Source organism: Ipomoea triloba, chromosome 11, assembly GCF_003576645.1.
Source record: "Ipomoea triloba cultivar NCNSP0323 chromosome 11, ASM357664v1".
NCBI classification, from domain to species: Eukaryota; Viridiplantae; Streptophyta; class Magnoliopsida; order Solanales; family Convolvulaceae; genus Ipomoea; species Ipomoea triloba.
Genome location: NC_044926.1, coordinates 25,242,652 through 25,248,880, shown reverse-complemented (window position 1 = coordinate 25,248,880; position 6,229 = coordinate 25,242,652). Strand labels below are relative to the sequence as shown.

The window sequence follows — 6,229 nt, the reverse complement described above, 5'->3', positions numbered from 1 at the left end:
CATTTATCTCGACTTGTCAAGAGTGTCCAGTGTGCGATGTCTGAGTGATATTCAAGGCTTGACGCGCCGAGAGATCCCAATGAGCAACAGTTTGGGCGAAGATCAATGCTCGACGTGTCAAGAAGAATTCCTGCTGTGCGAAATTTCAACTCTGCAACATTTCCTATTTTACCCCTATTTCGTTTCCACTATAAAAGGCTCATTTTCCTAAAATCCTAGGACGCTAAGCTACATTTTGGAGACAAAGGAGTGAGTGAAAAGGTGTGTTGTCTCTTCAAGAAGTCTAAGGAGGGATCCACCAACTTTTGGGAGAAGATAGTCACCATCAAAGAGCTACAAGGGCTTTGGAGGAAGAAAGAAAAGTTAGGAAGACTACATTTGGGAGAATCTCTTCCCCTTTTCTTTTGCTTACATAGTTTCTTGTAAAACGCTTTAACATTTATGTTTTGAATTCAATCCTAGCTATGATTGGCTAAAACAACTTAGGGATTTTTGGGTGAAAAGTGTTTATGAACCTATTGTGCCTAGTTCTTCATGTTTTAATGACATATTTATATTTGGGTTGTATGACTTATGTTGCAATTGTGATTTACATTGTTGATACTTGTAATTAAGGATCCAAATTGCTTGTTTCATTGTTATATTTATGTCTTGATGGGAGTTATGATATAAATTAGGGCACCCACAATTGCACTTGACTATTGCTTCTTGGAAAAGAGCATTTAGTTAAGGGTTTTAAGATCCTTGTTCTTGTTCTTGTATTGTTGGACTTATAGAAATAATTCTCTTCTTCTGTGCATCTTAAACCCTTGCATGAACCCAAATTAAATATTTCACTTTAGGTTGGCATTAGGTGATTAAATACTTGAACCCCAAAAATCTCACTCTTGCTCACTTATATTCATCAACTTGCTTGCCTTGTTCTTTTTAATTAGTTTTACTTTTGCAATCAACCAATCACCCTTTTCGTTAGGATTAGCTTCTTGTGAATGGATTAGTAGCTAATGCTTGATACGATCCGCTTTCTTGTGGATCAATAACCTGATACTCCAGCTATTTGTTTGTTACAAAATATGCTACAATCAAATTGGTCCCGTTGCGGGGAAGTGGCGTTTAGTATTGACATTAGTGAAAGTTTTATTCTAGGAGTATAATCCATCATTTTCTTTATTTACTTTATTTTTACTAGCCGATAACAAGTTTGCTTGGTTTAGTTGTGATCTTGTTCTTGTTGTTGCATGCACACACAATCCTTGGGGAAAGAAGGATTATTACCCGCAAAGAAAGCAAAGAAAGATGGCACACACGCAAGGAAACATCAACTTGAATCTTAATGGAGATGGAAATGGTAATAGAGAGGGCAATAGAATCAATCAACCACAACCCCCTAGCAGAGTCATGTCGTACTACATTGCACCCGACGTGGAGGAGCATGATAGCATAAACATTCCAGGTGTGGAGGCCAACAACTTTGAAATTAAACCGGCCATAATGTTACAAATGATTGCATCCGACCAATTCGGAGGGTCACCAATGAAAAATCCTAATGCTCACATCACCAAATTCCTTTGGATTTGTAGCACTGTCAAGATAAATAGAGTCCCTCGTGAGGCAATCAAGCTCTGAGTCTTTCCTTTCTCACTAAGGGATAAGGCTCATGGTTGGCTCATCTCTTTCCTGGCTAACTACTTTGCTACTTAGGACCAATTGCACAAGGAATTCTTGAAAAAGTTTTACCTGATTTCTAAGACTCAAAAGATGAGGAGAGCAATCCAAAACTTCAAGCAATTGCCAAATGAATCTCTAGCAGAGTCTTAGGAGAGATTCAAGGAGCTAAGAAGGCAATGTTCGCACCATGGTATCCAAAGTTGGGATTTGATGATGGCGTTTTATGAAGGATTGTTTGATACTTCAAGGATCTTGGTGGATGCTTCTTCAGGTGGATCATTCACAGTTCTCGAACCCATTCAAGCCGAGGAATTGTTGGAAAAAATTACAATGAATGGGTCTACTTGGTACTCTGATAGATCTTCACAAAGGTTGGGAGGAGGTGTTCATGGAGTGAAGCAAATATCCGCTTTATCGACTAAAGTGGATAATATTGCAACAATGGTACAAAAGCAAACTCAAACCACTCTCAAGAATCAAAATGTGAGCTATGCTTCTACTACCTCTACTCCTTGAAGACCAATCATGATGTGTGAACTATGTGGAGGATAACACAATTTGGGAGAGTGCCTCAATGATGATATGAATTCTCAACTATGTGAATTCAAGACCCTCAAGAATTATGTTCTATTATTCCTCATCCTCCTCACCTTACAAGAATTTGCTATCTTTCACTAATAGTCCTAGAGATGATTATAATGGGGTTTGAACTTCATTCCTTTAAATTGACTTTATGAACATGAGTTGGACTAGGCTCTCGATAGTGAAATTGAGTAATTGACAATTGGGATAAGTTTATGCAAATTGATATTGAAAATTGATAGCATTTGCATACCTCAATTGCAAATCTTTACAATCCAAACTTTGAATGGATGGAATGAATGTTTTTTTATTTTTTATTTTGTCTTTATCCTATCTCTTAGGATTCTTAAGTGATTGTAGAATTTGTAGTTTTTGACATGTATTTCCAAAAATATATTCTTAATATTTAAGTATTTATTACAATTTATCTTGTTATGGGCTAGCGATAACTTCTTTTTTTTTTTTTCATGTTTGGAGAACAAACTAGCATTAAATGCACCGTAAGTTGCTTAGGTAATCTCTCATTAAATGGTAGGAGGGTGTATTTAGAGGAAATTACAACATTGCCTCCCTTTTTTACGCATAGTAAATTGTAAGATTGACCGAGGGCATAAGATGGTTACTATTGTGTGGCCATTTAGATAGTCGATGGGTTAAGTTAAAAACACTCTATATAATCAAAGGGCACAGAGTGAAATTAACTCTTAATTTTATTATTAATGTTAAGAAAACCTTATATATTGTAAGGTTCAAAAATATTAGTTTGTAACTTTGCATATTAACCAAATGCTAAGAAATTTCAAATATTGTCAAGAATAAATATTTTTCATGTTCTTCACATTTTTAGGAAGAAACCTCAATTTTGAGAGATCATCTTATTTTGCTAGAAAAGGGGTTCATACTTCTCTAAACGGCAGCCAGGAAATAAGTTAAATGGGTTAAAAATTAAATTAAATATGATATTTCATAAACTACTAAAACTATTGATTGAACAAAAATAATTTAAATATAGGACACATTATAAATCAAAATACAATGCTCATTAGTAACAACAAATTATGAGATTATACCCATCCACATTCTTTCATGAATTTTCTTTTAGCGGTAAGTATTTCATTTAAAAAAAAATTAATTTAAATACGATGACACATACTAAAATTTTTTGGATTATCTTGATTAAATAATTTTTCAAAACTATTTTTTACAAAAAGTTCCGTCCATAACTAAATTTCAATACATATTTAGAATTTGTTTACTAACCCAACAAAATTTTCATATTTGTGGACAAATAAAAATAAATTAAAAACATGTTTATTTTTTTCCCTCTCTATTAGGGAGTATTATAGATTAAATTCAATCTATTTGGTGCAATTCTAAAATTGACTGCACCACCACACAAGTATTCTATGTTAGTAGAAGTAAATGCATGTGGTGGTGTCAAAGACCTTGTGGTCAAGCAGCATGAAGTGACTTTCTGAAATGGGAAGTTATGGGTTCGAGAATGAATGTGGTGATTCGTTGTAGCTTGATGAACTTGCAATGTTCCATTCTTGGATTACATAAAGGGGGTGTTTGGCAAACGGCTGATAACTTATAGCTGATAGCTGGTTGGTTTAGCTAGTAGTTGATGGCTAATTGCGTTAACTGGTTTGACCAGCTGGTTGTATTAGCTGGTTATAAAAAACTGTTTGGTAAATTAGCTGTTTATTAGTAGCTGATTGAATGTAAAATGACATTTAAGGGTATTATTATTATTATTATTATAAAATAACAAACACACCACCCATTTAAAAGTAAATCCATTGATTTTAAATGATAAAATAGTCAATATACCATTGTTTCCAACTAGCTAATACAAAAAAGCTACATTCATTAGCTTTTCAATTTTCAGCTTATTGACCCAATAAGCCAAGGCCAATAAGCCATTTACCAAACACTTCAAAATAGCTTATTGGTTGGTCAAAAATCTAAACTTAGTCAAATAAGCTAAAATTTGGCTTATAAGCCAATAAACCAAACACCCCCAAAGATTTCTTAGCTAGCACGTGAGTCGGCATATTACCACCATGATGCACAAAACTGAGGGTAACCGAGTCAAGCTGCTGCAATATCGTGCAAATAGAAAGACAATGAGGAATAAAATCAAAATACTCAAACAACTCGTTGCTTGGGTTTTCAAAAAAAAAAAAAAAAAACCCCCCGTTGCTTGGATTATGTAAAGATTTCTTAGCTAACATGTGAGTCGACATATTACCACCACGATGCACAAAACTGAGGGTAACCGAGTCAACCTGCTGCAATATCGTGCAAATCTCACTAATAATAAATTGTCGCCCTGATCCACAACTTTTGTCACCACTGAGCATCAGTTTCTATGATCACTCTTCACCACCCTTTACTTTTAATCCAGCTCAACGTTTCCTCGGCACCCATAACTTTTGCTTCACGAACTGTAAACTGACCTTCAAAATTTGTCATTGCCACCCCTTGCACAATACGTTCATCATTTCGAACCACTCACCCGAAGCCCATACGCCTAGTGTCATAGTCCATAGCATCGCCTATGTTTACTTTTAGGAAATGCAATGGAGGAGGACACAAATTCTCGGATTGTTACTGCCGACCGGGATGTTGAACAGGACGTCTAGGGACACACTGGCAGATTTCTAGTCATTTTACAAACATTAAAGCATGCTGAACCAAAGTTACAGGATCCTTTAGCTGATTATTCCATATCATGGTGTTTCGATTTTCCCAAATAACCCAACATACCACTACAGCCTTCTCACACATCTCTCTTGACAAAGAACGCCACATATCATTCACCCTAACTAGAATAGACTCCATCCAGTCAAGACCCCACTCCTTACTTAGAACCCGTCAACATGCATGAGTAAAACTAGAATTCGCAAAGATATACTACGTAAATCGCAATCTCATCTTCTGTACCACCCAAAGGACAAATAAGATCACATCTCACATGTTTTATAATCAAAGCATCTTTAGTAGGTAGCCTCAAAGTACACAAAGTCTGGAAAAAAACATTTTATTTTCGACGGTATTTTTGAAAATAGATTTATTTCATCGTTTGATAAGTCATTTTATTCTTGCAATTATAATATTTTGGGAATGATTTATTCTCCTTGCAAAGGGAATATCTATAACAATGGGATGATCCAATATTAAGCTATCCCTAAATCCGGAATTCTTAGGAATAACTTAATTTGATAATTCCTAATTGATCCTTATTTAATTTTATTATTGACTATATATGTATTCTACAATACTAACAACGACGACGACAAGCATGCTAATAGACAACTCATTTCAGGTGTTTAAATTTGAAATTTAATAATTTTGTAATACTTAAAAAGTTAATCGCTCAACCAACTGGATTAGAGTTATTCGGATGTTACGAGTGCAAGTAAGGAATGCGTGATGATACGTTGGAAAGTCATACATTCTAAATAGTATCGAAGGAACAAAATAGTAACGTATAGTGTGAGCGTTGAGTGGGTGGATTGATTGAATTTGCGTAGGCGGAAGTCCAGCGCAGGCGCAGCAATGCGGCTGAGAGAAAAGAGTAGTTATTTTGAGGTTTCGGCTGATTTGCTAAACCCTCTCTCTTCACTCTTCTCGCACTTCTCTCTCTCTCTCTCCTGCACTACTATATCTGACTCTGACTCTTTTGATTCTTTTCATTCTCCTTTTTTATCTTTATTTTTTTGTTTTTTCCTCTCTCTCTCTCTGTCTGTCTCTTTTTCTCTGTACGTATATATATACGTTTTAGATCGCTTTCTCTCTCTCCTCCTGTTTAGCTTTTGCACAGTGGAAGCGCTCCGTGGAGAGGCGAGGAGAGCAGTGATCGTGAGATTTCTACTCAGCTGACGATCTGAGCCGTGAGATGCGTGGACTTTTTGCGGTTTGACCAGAGGTTTTTGAACAGATTACAGGAGAAGAAGGATTGGAAGGAAGGAAG

General features: G+C 35.7%; 1 long non-coding RNA gene across 1 annotated transcript; it reads left to right on the top strand.

Moving 5' to 3' along the window:
* The first annotated feature begins 5,765 nt into the window (after positions 1-5,765).
* Positions 5,766-6,220, top strand: LOC115997036. Its single transcript, XR_004093681.1, has 2 exons — positions 5,766-5,847; positions 6,041-6,220. It is a non-coding gene; the product is annotated as an uncharacterized LOC115997036 (long non-coding RNA).
* Positions 6,221-6,229: the final 9 nt, after the last annotated feature.